Source organism: Sapajus apella, unplaced genomic scaffold, assembly GCF_009761245.1.
Source record: "Sapajus apella isolate SASKATOON/1434 unplaced genomic scaffold, GSC_monkey_1.0 scaffold33, whole genome shotgun sequence".
Classification (NCBI taxonomy): Eukaryota; Metazoa; Chordata; class Mammalia; order Primates; family Cebidae; genus Sapajus; species Sapajus apella.
The window spans coordinates 6,818,884-6,834,586 of record NW_022436973.1 but is presented as its reverse complement, the minus strand read 5'-3'; the positions used below and the strand labels follow the sequence as shown (position 1 = coordinate 6,834,586).

The 15,703-nt window shown below is 43.3% G+C and overlaps 1 protein-coding gene and 1 long non-coding RNA gene across 16 annotated transcripts in view; one reads left to right on the top strand and one right to left on the bottom strand.

Moving 5' to 3' along the window:
• The window catches only part of DLGAP4 (DLG associated protein 4), a 225,538-nt gene that overhangs the window by 193,939 nt on the left and 15,896 nt on the right, over positions 1-15,703 (top strand). The window lies entirely within an intron of this gene.
• The window catches only part of LOC116562742, a 72,537-nt gene continuing 63,825 nt past the window's right edge, over positions 6,992-15,703 (bottom strand). The window contains exon 5 of the long non-coding RNA XR_004274083.1: positions 6,992-7,209. This is a non-coding gene — a long non-coding RNA (uncharacterized LOC116562742). The remainder of the gene's footprint in view (positions 7,210-15,703) is intronic.

The window sequence follows — 15,703 nt, the reverse complement described above, 5'->3', positions numbered from 1 at the left end:
CAGTGTTTACTATGTTAATATTGTTTATTGCAGAGCCTAACAGGATATTTTTGCATTTTCTTGTTTTTACATTTTGTTTTTCCTAGAATGGTTTTCCCTGTTGCCACACTTTTAAAATATACTCCATTTGCTAAATTTAAAAAAAAAAATTTTTTTTTGAGATAGCGTTTTGCTCTTGTTGCCCAGGCTGGAGTGCAATGGTGCAATCTTGGCTCACTGCAACCTCCACCTCCTGGGTTCAAGTGATTCTCCTGCCTCAGCCTCCCAAGTAGCTGGGATTACAGGCATGCGCCACCATACCCAGCTAATTTTGTATTTTTAGTAGAGATGGGCTTTCACCATGTTGGTCAGGCTGGTCTTGAACTCCCAGCCTCAGGTGATCTGCCCTGCCTCTCCCTCCCAAAGTGCTGGGATTACAGGCATAAGCCAGTGCGCCAGGCCAATTTTTAATTTTTTTTTAAGAGACATGGCCTTACTCTGTTGTCCAGGTTGGAAGCGCAGTGGCATAAGCATAGCTCACTGCAGCCTCCAGAGCTGAAGTGATCCTCTCATCTCTATGGTAGTCCCAACAAGGGACTACCATAGAGTGCCACCATGCCCAGATAACTTTTAAATTTTTTTTGTAGAGACAGGGTCTCCCTGTGTTGCCTAGGCTGGTCTCAAACTCTTAGGCTCAAGCCATCCTCCTGGGTTGGCCTCTAAAGTTGCTGGGATTACAGGCATGAGCCACTGTAGCCAGCCTACAAAACTTTTTTTTAAAGAAAATTTAGCTGGTCATGGTGGCGCATCCCTGCACTCCTCGCTACTGTGGAGACTACAGCAGGAGGAACACTTGAGTCCAGTAGTTTGAGGATGTGGTGAGCTATGATTGAGCCCTGCGCTCCAGCCTGGGCAACAGAATGAGATCTTGTCTCAAAAAAAGAAAAAGAAAAAAAAAGGCTGCATGGTGGCTCATGCCTGTAATCGCAGCCCTTTGAGAGGCCAAGGTGGGGTGGGTGGATGGCTTGAGCCCAGGAATTTGAGATCAGCCTGAAAAACATAGTAAGACTTTATCTCTACAGAACATTTTTTTTAAATTAGCTGGATGGACTGGGTGCAGTGGCTCACGCCTGTAATCCCAGCACTTTGGGAGGCCAAGGTGGGCAGATCACCTGAGGTCGAGAGTTAGAGACCAGCCTGACCAACATGGAGAAACCCTGTCTCTACTAAAAATACAAAAATTAGGTGGGCGTGGTGGCCCATGCCTGTTACTTGGGAGGCTACAGGGGAGGCTGAGGCAGGAGAATCGCTTGAACCTGAGAGGCAGAGGTTGCAGTGAGTGCCATTGTCCTCCAGCCTGGGCAACAAGAGTGAAATTCCATCTCACTAAAAAAAAAAAAATCCAGATGTGGTGGTACCCACCTGTGGTCCCAGCTACTCGGGAGGCTGAGGTGGGGGGATTGCTTGAGCCCTAGAGATTGAGACTACAGTGAGCTGTGCCACCACTGCACTCCAGCTTGGGTGACAGAATGTGACTCTGTCTCAAAAAACATATATATATATATATATATATATATATATATATATATATATATATGTAAATACAATTTCTATATAAACATAAAAATATGAAGTTAAAAATAATTTTCCCTTAGAATCTTAAAGGCTCCATCATTATTTTAATTTTTTTTGAGATGGAATCTCACTTTGTCACTCAGGCTGGAGTGTAGTGGTGTGATCTCAGCTCACTGGAACCTCTACTTCCTGAGTTCAAGTGATTCTCCTGCCTCAGCCTCCCAAGTAGCTGGGATTACAGGTGTGAGCCACCACACCCGGCTAATTTTTTGTACTTTTAGTACAAACAGGGTTTCACTGTGTTGGCCAGGCTGGTCTCATAAACTCCTGACCGCGGGTGATCTGCCCAGCCCAGCGTCCCAGAGTGCTGAGATTACAGGCATGAGCCACTGTGCCCGGTCACCTTGTATTAATTTTTAAAAGTAATTTTCTCGCTTCTATTTATTCTGTTCTCTGGCTCTGGAATTTCTGTCAGTCACTGTACCTGCTGGATGGATCCTCAGGCTCTCACCTTTTCTTCCTCATGTCTTTTTGTTGGGCTTTTCTGGAAGGTTTTCTTTCTCTTTTCTCTTTTTCTTCTACCCTGTAATGGCTTTACTGAGATATAATTCACATACCACAAAACTCACTTTTAAAGTATACATTTAGTAAATTCACAGTGGCACTTAGTGTATTCACAGTGTGGTGCAACTATCACTACTGTCTATTTTAAGAACATTTTCACTGCCTCTAAAAGATGCTCTGTACTCATTAGGAATCACTCCCACAGCCTTAGGCAACCTCTGATCTTTCTGTCTCTCTGGATTTGCCTATTCTGGACTTTATATAAACAGAATCATACCATATAGAGCCTTTTGTGACTGGCGTCTTTCACTTGGCATGTTTTTGAGGTTCATCCATGTTGTAGCATATGCCAGGATTTCATTCCTTTTTGTTGCTGAATAATATTTTATTTCACACTACATTTTATTTATCCATTCTTCTGTTGATGGACCTTTGGGTTGTTCGTACTTTTTGGCTATTATGAGTAATACTGCTAGCATATTCATGTACAAGTTTTTGTATGGATGTATATTCATTTCTTTTGGAGGGGAAATGCTAAGTCATATTTCTATTTTTGTTTTTCTTTTTTGTTGTAAAATATATATAACATAAAATTTACCTTTTAACTGTTTTTAAGTAGGCAATTCAGTGGCATTAATTACATTCACAATATTGTGCTACCATCACAACCATCTATTTCCAAAACTTTTTCATCTAAAACATAAACTCTACCCATTAAACAGTAATTCCCCATTATCCTCTCTGCCTAGCCCTTAGTATTTTCCACTTGCCGTGTCTACAAATTTGCCTTGTCCTTTTGTGTTTGGCATGTTTTCAAGGGTCATCCATGTTATAGCATGTATCAGAACTTCATTTTTATGGCTGAGTAATATTCCATTATGTCTATAGTATATAGCACATTTTGTTCATCTATTGCTGGGCACTTGGGTTGTTTCCACCTTTTAGCTATTGTGGGTAATGCTGCTATGAAGATTGGCATGTACAAGTGTCTGTTTAAGCCCGTTTTCAATTCTTTGGGGAATGAAAATGCTGGTCATCTGGTAATGCTGTGTTTAACATTTTGAGGAACTGCTGAACTGTTTTCCATAGAAGCTATACCATTTTACATTGCCACCAGCAAAGCATAAAGGTTCCAGTTTCTCCACATCATCACCAACTCTTGTTACTCTCTTTTTAAAAAATTATGGCCATCTTAACGGCTGTGAAGTAGATGAGTTAGTATCTCATTGTCATTTTAATTTGTATTTTCCTTATGACACTGAGCATTTTTTCATGTGCCCATTGGTTATTTCTATGTCTTCTTGGAAGAAATGGCCAAGGCCTTTGCCCATTTAATTGGATGGTTTGTCTTTTTGTTACTGCATTGTAAGTTCTTTATATATTCTGGTGCTGGACCCTCATCATATATATGATTTGCAGATATTTTCTCCCATTCTGGAGTCTGTCTTTTCACTTTCTAGTGAATTTTGATGCACAAAGGTTCTTAGTTTTGATAAAGTCCATTTTTTCCTTTTGTTACTTGTGCTTCCACTTATTTTTTTTTTAATGATAAGCATATATTAACAAAACTTTAAGGTAAACAATTGAGGCACTGAGAAGCTGCCTGGTAGTTTTGTGTGGGCGGGTCTTGTTTTAAGGCTTCTATGGACCCCTTCTTAGAATAATGGCTTTAGGCTGGGCATGGTGGTTCATGCCTGTAATCCCAGCACCCCAGCACTTTGTGAGGCCAAGGCAAGAGGATCTCTTGAGCCCAGAAGTTCAAGACCAGCCTGGTCAACATAGAAAGACTCCCGTCTCTACCAAAAATATAAAAATTCACCAGGCATAATGGCATGTGCCTGTCATTCCAGCTATTCAGGAGGCTGACAAGGAGAGAGGATCACTTGAGCCCAGGAGGTCGAGGCTGCAGTGAGCCCAGATTGGGCGACTGCACTCCAGCCTGGATGATGGAGTGAGACCCTGTCTCAAAAAAAAAAAAAAACGGGGTGGGGGGGAACATGAAGAAGAGAAAATATATCTGCTGTTCATTAAGCAGAAGTGGATTGTCATAAAGGTCTTCATCCTTGTCTTCACATTGAGTACACTGAGGAAGAGGAATGGAGAAGAGGAGGAGTGTTGGTCCTGCTGTCTCAGGGGTGGCAGATCTACTTATATAAATTGATATATAAGTAGATCCATGCAGTTCAAACCTGCGTTGTTGAGAGGTCAGCTGTATTTCACCGTATAGTCAATATAAAAAATTACTGTGATATCATATATTCCTTTTCATAGTAAGTCTTTAAAATTCAGTGTATATTTTACTTTTTTTTTTTTTTTTTTTAAGACTGTTTCACCATGTTGGTCAGGCTGGTCTTGAACTCCCGACCTCAGGTGATCCTCCCGCCTTGGCCTCCAAAGTGCTTGGATTACAGGCGTGAGCCACCACGCCCAGCCATATTTTACTCTTACAGCACATCTCAACTCAGACAAGCTACATTTCAGGTGCTAACCACACGTGGCTAGTACCTGCTGTACTGAACAGCACAGAGTGAGACAGTAAGCCTGGGGCAGGGTGCACAGACTGCTTAATCCCAGTAGGGTGATTCTGTGGGTTTAATTCTCTTTAACTTTCCTATACTATACTTAATTTTAGTTATTTCTGTAGCAAGAAGATGTTTACATGCAAAGGAAATTACATCATGCCAAACAATATTGTTATTACCTCCCTGTCTACCTGGGAGGTAAGGGGTCTTATATGATGTTTCTGGGTAACCAGAACACCACTCCTGCTGTTCAACATGAACTCTAGAGGGAGCCCTTTTCATAGCCCTGTATCAGTTACTGTAACTTAAAGACACATGGAGTCACGTAGCTCATGTCCCTTTGACTGCTCAGGGAACTGGGCAGTGCCCACCAGCCCAGGTGGCTGTCTCTCTTGACTGGATTTTGCATTACCCTCTTGTCTAAACCTGAAAACCTTTAAACTTTACAATGTTCTTTTCAGATACTTTCTTTTTCTGAATTGTGGTTAAATATATATAACATGAAATTTACCATTTCAGCCAAGTGTACAATTCAGCGGCATTAGTTACATTCACATTGTTGTACACCCATGCCCACCATCCATCTCTAGAACCTTTTTTGTCTTCCCCAACTGAAATTCTATACTCATTAAACACGAAATCCCCATTCTTCCCACCCTTCAGCCACTGGCAGCTACCATTCTACTTTGTCTGAGTTTGACTGTTCTAGCTACTTCACATAATTGGAATCATGCAGCATTTGTTCTTTTGTGACTGGCGTACTTCACTTTGCATAATGTCTTCAAGGTTCATCCATAGCATTTGTCACAATTCCCTCCTTTGTTAAGGCTGGGTAATATTCTGTTGTATGTAGAGACCACATTTTGTGTATCTTTTCATTTGCCAGCGGATGCTTGGGTTGCATCTACCTTTTGGCTGTTCAAATGTTTCCCGTCTCTTAAGAATGATATTCTTTGTTGAAATTCCAAGGTTCTCTGATTAAATGCTGTACATCCACTCAAGGCCCTGACTTGTGGCCACAAGTGTGTGTTTGTCTGTGCAACAGAGTCTTACTCTGTCGCCCAGGCTGGAATACAGCAGCACAATTTCAGGTCACCAGAACCTCCATCTCCTGGGTTCAAGTGATTCTTGTGCCCCAGCCTCCTGAGTAGCTGGGATTACAGGCACGTGCCACCACGCCCAGCTAATTTTTGTATTTTTAGTAGAGATGGGTTTTTACCATGTTGGCCCGGGTGGTCTCAAACTCCTGACCTCAAATGATCGGCCTGCCTCAGCCTCCCAAAATGCTGGGATTGCAGGTGTGAGCCACCACAGCTTAAATCTCTGAGGAACTCCACAAAGGAGATACTTTTCATAGCAGGGCCTCAGAGGATATCTGCAAGGTGTGGGAGAGGAAGGGCATTCCAGATGGAGGGAACAAAGGCACATAAGCAGGAAGGGCATAGCAAATCACTCCTGTGCTAGTGGCACAAAACAACCATTTTATTTTGGTCATGGATTCTCTATGTCAGCAGTTCAGAAAGAGCATGACTCTTGTTTCTTCTTCATAAAGCCTGGGGCTTTATGAAGACTCGAGGGCCAGGGGTAACATGACATCTGAGAGATGGAATTACCTAAAGGTAGCTTGTGTGTGCCTGGCACTTAGACAAGGATTACTCAAAGGCCAGGACTGCCAGCCAGAGCCCCTCTGTATGTCCCTCCATGTGCCTTTGCTCTCTTGCAGCCTGGCAGCATTCTTGGTAGCTCCAGGCTCAAGTGTATTGAACCTTTGAAGGTGAGGCTGCATCACCTTTTCTGACCTAGCTCTGGAAGTCACCTGGTAACTCTTCCACTGTATTTGATAGGTTACAAGCAAGCCACAAGCGCAAGGCAGGGCTTCAGGTTGATGGAGGGGAGTATTAGACCCTAGCTCTTGATAAGGAAGTATCAAGGTTTAGAAGAGAAGGAGAGACAGGAGAAAATACAATCTGGGGCCCTCAGAAAATACAATCTGCCACAGCAAAGAAGCAGTTACGGCCACTGTTACACTGCAGTTAAAAGAACAGTGTTTTTTTTTTTTTTTTTTTGAGACGGAGTTTCGCTCTTGTTGCCCAGGCTGGAGTGCAATGGCGCGATCTCGGCTCACCGCAACCTCCGCCTCCCGGGTTCAGGCAATTCTCCTGCCTCAGCCTCCTGAGTAGCTGGGATTACAGGCACGCGCCACCATGCCCAGCTCATTTTTTGTAGTTTTAGTAGAGACGGGGTTTCACTATGTTGACCAGGATGGTCTCGATCTCTTGACCTCGTGATCCACCCGCCTCGGCCTCCCAAAGTGCTGGGATTACAGGCGTGAGCCACTGCGCCCGGCCAAAAGAACAGTTTTATATTGAACACTGTGTGGGGTTCTGTCTACTTTGATACATAGAATTCTAGTTTGTTTCTGTTAAATTCATACGCATATACTACATTGTCTTTGACTGTTTTCCTAATGATGTTTTGGTATTTTCAGCATTTCATCAACACCCTGGTGCATGTTTCTCTGCCATGACATGGGAGAATTCCTCTGGGGTGCTTACCTTGGCCAGAATCACTGGATGGGAGGAAACACATATTTTAATCAGTTCTACCTGATTGCTCCCTAAAGAGGTTATAACAGTTTATCCTTACACCAAGTGTTTGAAAATTGCCATTTCCCTAGTATACTTACACTTGATCTTGTTGGACTTTAAATCACTTACTTGTTAAGTGGAAAATTAAAACCAGTTGATTTATTCTGCATTTACTTGGTTACTAGAGAAGCTGTGTATATTTTCATTTTATTTAATATTGGCTATTCAAACTTTACTTCTGTGAATTACTTGTATGTTCTTCATTTTCCTGTTTGATTGTCATATTTTTCAAATCATCTGGGCATGGTGGCTCATGCCTGTAATCCCAGCACTTTTGAGAGGCTGATGTGGGAGGATTGCTTGAGTTCAGGAGTTCAAAACCAGCCTGGGCAACATAGTGAGATCTCATGTCTACAACAAATGAAAATTAAAAAATAAGAAATTGGCCAGGCATGGTGGCTCACGCTTGTAATCTCAGCAATTTGGGAGGCCACGGCAGGCGGAGCACTAGGTTGGGAGTTTGAGACCAGCCTGGCCAACACAGTGAAACCCTGTCTCTACTAGAAATACAAAAATTAGCTGGGCGTGGTGGCATATCCCTGTAATCCTAGTTACTTGGAAGGCTGAGGCAGGAGAATCGCTTGAACCTGGGAGGTGGAGGTTGCAGTGAGCCAAGATCGTGCCACTGCACTCCAGCCTGGGTAACAGAGCTAGACTATGTCTCAAAAAAAAATAAAAAATAAAATCATAAAATAAAAAATTAGCTGGGCATCATGGTGCACATGTGTAGTCCCAGTTACTCAGGAGACTAAGTAACTCAGGAGACTAAGGATTGCTTGAGCCTGGGAGTAAGGCTGCAGTGAGGTATGATTATGCCGCTGCACTCAGCCTGGGCAACAGAGTGAGATCCTGTCTCAAAAAAAAAAAAAAAGTACTTAAAAATCAATTTGTAGTTCTTTATATATGTGGATAGTTACACTATGCCTATTATAATATAATCAATATTTTCAACCACATTATTGCTTGTCTTTAAAAATTAATGGTGTCATCACTGTAATTTTTATTTTATATATATGTGGTTTCAACTTTTAAGTTCATGGGTACAAGTGTAGGCTTATCACACAGGTAAACTCTTGTCATGGGGGTATGTTTTACCGATTATTTCGTCCCCCAGGTATTAAGCATAGTACCCATTAGTTATCCTTCCTGATCCTCTCCCTCCTCCCACCCTCCACCCTCCACAAGGTCCAGTGTGTATTGTTCCCCTCCATGTGTTCATATGTTCTCATCATTTAACTGCCACTTATAAGAACATGGGGTATTTGGTTTTCTGTTCTGGTGTTAGTTTGCTAAGGATAATGGCCTCCAGCTCCATCCATATCTCAGGCAAAGGACATGATCCCATTCTTTTTTATGGCTGCATAGAGTAGTCCATGGTGTATATGTACTGTAATTTTTAATTCTAATAGTTTATTCTTATTTTGTGCCCTCCCCACCCCCCCTTTTTTTTCTTGAGATGGAGTTTCGCTCTTGTTACCCAGGCTGGAGTGCAATGACTCCATCTTGGCTCACTGCGACCTTCACCTCCCGGGTTCAATCAATTCTCCTGCCTCAGCTTCACAAGTAGCTGGGATTACAGATGTGCACCACCACGCCCAGCTAATTCTTGTGTTTTTAGTAGAGACGGGTTTCACCTTGGTGGCCAGGCTGGTCTCAAACTCCTGACCTCAGGTGATCCACCCACCTCTGCCTCCCAAAGTGCTGGGATTACAGGCATGAGCCACCACACCCAGCCTCAGCTGCTTCTTAAGAACAGTTTCTTTTGTCCAACAATAGAGACTTTTTCCCAAATTTTCAAAGTTTGGGGGGTTTTGTTTTTTCCTATTTAGGTGTTTAATCCATGAGCACTTTATACATTCTCATTTTCTTTGTTTCACAACATTAGTTGTTTTTGTTTTTGAGACAGAATCTCTGTCACCCAGGCTGGACTCTAGTGGCACGATCTTGGCTCAATGCACTTCTGCCTCCTGGGTTCAAACAATTCTCTTGCCTCAGCCTCGTGAGTAGCTGGGACTACAGGCACACACCACCAAGTGTGGCTAATTTTTATATTTTGTTAGTAGAGATGGGGTTTCACCATGTTGGCCAGGCCACTCTTGAACTCCTGACCTCAAATGCTCTGCCCACCTTGGCCTCCCAAAGTGCTAGGATTACAGTGTGAGCCACCACGCCCAGCTTGAAGCCTCTTTTTTTTCCTCAGTGTTAGTGATGCTAGCCAGTCATAATCTTTCAGATTCCTACTTATGCAGGGGTGTGTTTCTAGGCACTGTCCTGTTCCTCTTTTGGCTACTTTTGTGTTAATATAACTCCATTTATATATTTTTTGTGTGTGTGTGAGAGTCTTGCTCTGTCACCCCATCTCAAGTGCAGTGGCATGACCTCAGCTCACTGTAACCTCTGCCCCCCAGGTTCAAGCAATTCTCCTACTTCAGCCTCCCAAGTTGCTGGGACTATGGGTGCATGCAACCACACCCAGCTAATTTTCGTTATTTTTATTAGAGATGAGGGAGGTTTTGCCATGTTGGCCAGGCTGGTCTTCAGCTCCTGACCTCAGGTGACCACCTGCCTCAGCCTCCCAAAGTGCTGGGATTATAGGTGTGAGCCACAGCACCCGGCCGATGCCTGGGTAGTTTTTGTATTTTTAGTAGAGATGAGGTTTCACAATGTTGGCCAGGCTGGTTTGGAATTCCTGACCTCAAGTGAGCCACCTGCCTCAGCTTCCCAAAGTGCTAGGATTATAGACGTGAGCCAACCATGCTCAGCTATGTTAATATAACTTTAATTACCATGGCTTTGTAGCATGCCTTGGTATCTAGTGGGGTGAATGCCCCTTCTTTATCCTTTTTGTGCAAAAAGAAAAACTATTCTTACACCTTCATTCTTCTAATACAAATTATAGAATTTGTATATCAAGTTACTCAGACAAATTCTGTTGGGATGAAAGCTCAAAGTAGAGTGAGCTTATAGATTAATTAGGGAAGAACTGATACATGTAAAATATTGAGTCTTCTCAGCTATAAATCAACTTTATCACTCCATTTATTTAAGAATCCTGTTATATCCTTTTATCCAAGTTTGAGTAATTTCTCTATGAAGGTCTTGCATATTTTAATTTTCATTTAATTTTTTGAGAAAAAGTCACTGTTTCACCAAGGCTGGAGCACAATGGCATAATCACGGCTTATTCCAACCTCAACCTCCTGGGGTCAGGTGATCCTCCTGCCTCAGCCTTCCATGTAGGTGAGGCTACAGGTATGTGCCACCATGCCCAGCTGACTTTGAGATTTTTTTGTAGAGATGGGGTCTGTGTTGTCCAGCTGGTCTTGAACTCCTGTGCTCAAGCAGTCCTCCTGCCTTAGCCCCCCAAAGTGCTGGGATTACATGTGTGAGCCATTGCACCTGGCCTTTTGCATATTTTTATTAGATTTATTCCTTGGTACTTTCTAGTAGCTTTTGTTGAGTTTTGTGAAATTGATCATTTAAAAAATATTTGCATATTCTAATTAGTCACAGCTAGTAGGTAGAAAAGTTTGATCCTTGTATGTTGATCTTATGTTCAGCAACCAAGAGAATCCAACATGGTTCTTTTGGATTTGCATGATAAATAATTATATTGTTTGCTAAGAATGCCAATTTTGTGGGTCTCTCATCTCACTGATATCTTGTCCAACTGTATGGCATGGTGCTTCGGGACAGTGGAATAATAGGTCTGTATCTCTAGCTTGGGCCTGACCGTCATTATTTGGTGAATATTTATCGAATACCTATCATATGCCAGGTACTGTTGTAGCTTCTGGGGATGCAGCAGTGAACAAAACAAAATCCCTCCCCTCATGGGAAGAGATAAAAAATAACCAAATGTGGTAAGCAATAATCAGGTGAGCACTAACAACCAGGAAGAGTAAGAGCAGTATAGTGTGCCCCGCACAGGCAGGGGCAGTGTTGCTGTTGCATTGAGGGTGGTTAGGGTCCCTGGCCAAGTAACCTTGGAGGAGAAACCTGAAGAGAGGGAGAGAGATCTCTCTAGAGATCTGGGAAGGAGAACCTAACTGTGATGGGCAAGTGCTTGACATGTTCAAGGCTGAGGGGAGCCACCAGTAGCTGCAGCCATGAGCCAGAGGAGAGGGATTGGGGATGAAGTCAGAGTAGGAGCACCCTAGATCACAGTCCCAGAGGCCTTGTGTTTTGGGGGGCTTTTTGGGCGGGGTGGCAGAGGGGGAGATGGGGTCTCACCAGGCTGGAGTGCAGCAGCACAGTTTTGGCTGAGACCTCCACCTCAAATCCTCCCACCTCAGCCTCCCAAGTAGCTGGGAGCACAGGCCCACCACCACACCTGGCTGGGAGTTTCACCATTTTGCCCAGGCTGGTCTTGAACTCCTGAGCTTAAGTGATCTGCCCATCAGAGGCCATTACTAAAGGCTTGATTTTACTCCAAGAAGAGCTCATTGGAGAGTTTTGAGTGCTGCAACTTGACATACTTTTTTAAAGGATTAACCTGGCTTCTCTATTCAAATGAGACCCTCCATGTACCTTCCATTGGCATACAAATTGAAGCTGGGAGATGAGTTAGGAGGATTTAACAATCTGGGTGAGAAAGACTTTAATGGAGGAATCAGATTGTGGATATATTTTGAAGATGGAACAGGATTTCCTGACAGATTAGATATGGGGTAAGAGTAAGGGAGCCAAGCATGGTTTGGAGTCTGAGTGAAGAAGAGGAGGGTGTCACCAATGAAATGGGGAAAGCTATAGGAAGTGTCGATATGGGGAGGAAAGTCAGTTGTTGAGTTTTGAATATGTTAAATTTGATATGCTTTGTTAGACATCAGAATAGAGAAGTCAAGCAGGCAGTTGGATATGAGTCTGGGGATAGGTCCAGTTTGAAGATTATATTTGGGAGTCACAAGAGTGTAGATTAAGGTTCATGAGATGAGAATGCCTAATGAGTAGAGAAGACAAGCAGCCTCAGGACTGAGCCCAGAGACATGAATACTCAGCGGTGGGAAGGGAGGAGTAAACAGCAAGATCAAAGGAAGAACAACTAGAAGCCGCCTGAGCAACATTCTCAAGGAGAGAATCCACTGTGTCAGAGGCAGCTGATGGACTCACCAAGTCAGATCTAGAACGGCAGAGGTCATTAGATGCCTAGAGGGCCATTTTGGTGGAATGGTGATGGCAGAAGCATGGGTCAGGCAGCCTGATAGGAGGAGAATTAAGAGAAAACAGGATAGTAATTGGAGACCACATGGATGGATCTTCCTGTAAAAGGAAGCAGAGAAATGGAGGGATGGAGGGTCAAAGGAGACAGCTGTTGCATTGTTACTGTTTTGAGGTAGGGTCCCACTGTCACCCAGGCTGGAGTGCAGTGGTGCAATCTCGGCTGACTGCAGCCTTGACCTCCTGGGCTCTATTGATCCTCCCACCTCAGCCTCCCAAGTAGCTGAGAACAGAGAGGCGCACCACCACACCCAGCTAATTCAAATTTTTTTTTTGTAGAAATGCAGTCTCGCTTTGTCTAGGCTGCTCTCAACCTCCTGGATTTAAACAGTACCCCCACCTCGGCCTCCCAAAGTGCTAGGATTACAGGCATGAGCCACTTCGCCTTGCCTTGTTTTGTTTTTTTAATGGAGAAGTATAAGCATGTTTATATGTTGTTGAGAATGACCTTGTTAGAGAAAGGGAGCTTATGCTGGAGAGAAAAGGGGCAACTGTTAAGGTTTTCCTTAGGTGAGAAGGAATCAAGTTAGTGCCCAAGTAGAGACAGAGAACAGATAGCTTCTCCACAGGGACAGGAGGAAGGCCATGTCTGAGGAGAGGCAAGGTGAAGTATGTGGGAGCAGAGTCATCACCTCAGGGCAAGGAAGTGGGGAGGACGCGTAGGATGTCTGTGGAGAGCGGATATGAAACTGGCATCTAGAAGAGAGGAGGACCACCAGTAACTGCAAGGTCCACTGAGATTAGGTGTGAAGGCAGAACTGGAATAGGGGAGGGGTGTGTCCATCCAAAAGATGTGCTTGTATTTATTGTTTTCCATTCACTGCATTATGTCTATACCACACCACTTTCTATAAAAATGATTTGTCCATTTCTCCTTAAAATTCTGTCAGCTTTTGCTTTATATATTTTGAAGATACTGGATGCATCAGGTTTAGAATGGTAATATTCCTGGCGAATGTTCACTAATGCATTCTGTTTTTCAGAATCTATGTTTATGTTTGCCTGAGAGTCATCTTACATGTATTATGACTATTGTAGTGGCAGCCTTCCTTTGATTAGTGTTTGTCTGGTATATCTCTTTCCATCCATTTACTTTTAAGCTTTCACTGTCCTTATTGATCATGTCTCTTGTAATCAGCATATACCTGGGTTTTATGTTTTATACAGTTTCCTGATTTTTATTTTAGAAACAGGTAACTTTCATTTTTACAAGGTGATTTCTATATATTTAGGTTTATTCTTACCATGTTATTTTGGGGGATTTGTATTTTCTAATGTATTTAAGTAGAGATGGGGGTCTCACTATGTTGCCCAGGTTGGTCTCAAACTCCCAGCCTTAAGCAATCCTCCCACCTGGGCCTCCCAAAGTGTTGGGATAACAGGCATGAGCCATTGCACCCAGCCTCATTTTTTGAGGTGTCTTTTTTCCTCTTTCTTCCCTTCTTTTGGATTAACTCCTCTCCCCACTCCTTTTACAAATCCTTAGTAATTTTGAGGCTATATTAATTGGGATTACATTTGCCTATAAATAACCCTAAAAATTTCTTAAAAGTGATTTAAACAAGACTCTTTCATTCTCAAGAATGTCTGAGACAGTGATGCTGGAGCCCCAGGTTTTTTTTTTCTTTACTATTTGTTGCCATTAATTGGCTTCCATTGATAAGATCCTCTCATCTGTCAGAGTGCTGCCAGATCCCAGCATCCTAAGTGCATTCCAGCCAGCAAAAGGAACCAATAGCAAAGGAGAGCAAGCTGGCTCACCCACTGCTTCTGCTTCCACCCCTTTGGCCAGAATTTAGACATATAACTATGCATATCTTGCTGCAGGGGAGTCTATGAAATGCTTGATTCCAGGCTGTGTGCCCAGTAAAAATAAAAGGTCCACACAGATCACTTGTTTTCAGAAGCCTGTGCTGTGCTTAGTAGACAGTGTGCATATTGTAGAGAGTTTGCTTAATGCTAACAACAGAAGTCCTTACTCCAATCCTGATCCTAGCATATCTTTTTGTAGGATTCTAGTATTTTGCATGCCATGCCTCAGAGTTTTAATTTGAAAGTACTGGCTGGGCATGATGGCTCATGCCTGTAATTCCAGCACTTTAGGAGGCCAAGGTGGGTGGATTGCGTGAGCTCAGAAGTTCGAGACCAGCCTGGGCAACACAGTGAAACCCCATCTCTACTAAAATACAAAAAAATTAGCCTGGCATGGCAGCATGCACCTGTAATCGCAGCTACTTGGGAGGCTGAGGCAGGAGAATCGTTTGAACTGACGAGGCAGAGGTTGCAGTGAGCCGAGAGACCGCACCATTGCACTCCAGCCTGGGCAACAGAGCGAGACTCTGTTTCAGGAAAAAAAAAAATTGACAGTACTTTGTCCTGGGAAATTCACACTATGCCTAAAGGTTTGCTATGTTTTCATTTCCTCTGAATAAAGTTGCTATTTTGGGTGCAGTGGCTTATGCCTGTAGTCCCAACACTTTGGGAGGCTGAGGCAGGTGGATCACTTGATCCCAAAAGTTCGAGACCAGCCTGGGCAACATGATGAAACCCCATGAAACACCACACAATACACCACACCTGGCTAATTTTGTATTTTGTATCTTTATAAAAAATACAAAAAAAACTTATCCAGACATGGTGGTGTGCACTTGTAGTAAGGTGAGAGGATTGCTTGATCCTGGAGGTAGAGGTTGCAGTGAGCCAAGACTGTGCGACTACACTGCACCCTCGGCGACAGAGCAAGACGCTGTCTCAAAAATAAATAAAAAGGTTCTATTGCTGAGGGGGAAGTAGAAAACATACTGGGGACACCTAGCCATATCTGCCCCAGAAATCACTGTATTTCTATGCTTTCTAATCCATGATGAAGGAAAAAACAGGCTGGGTGTGGCAGTTCACACCTGTAATCCCAGCACTTTGGGAAGCTGAGGCAGGAGGATTGCTTGAGGCCAGGAGTTTGAGACCAGCCTGGGCATCATAAGGAGACCCCCATCTCTACCAAAAAAAATTTTTTTGAGACAGGATCTCCCTCTGTCATCTAGCCTGGAATGCAGTGACATGAACACTGCTTCACTGAGGCCTCAAACTCCTGTGTTAAAACAATGCTCCTGCCTCAGCCTCCCCAGTAGCTGGGATGACAGATGCACACCACCACACCCAGCCTTTTTTTTTTTTTTTTTTTTTTTTTTTTTTTTTTTT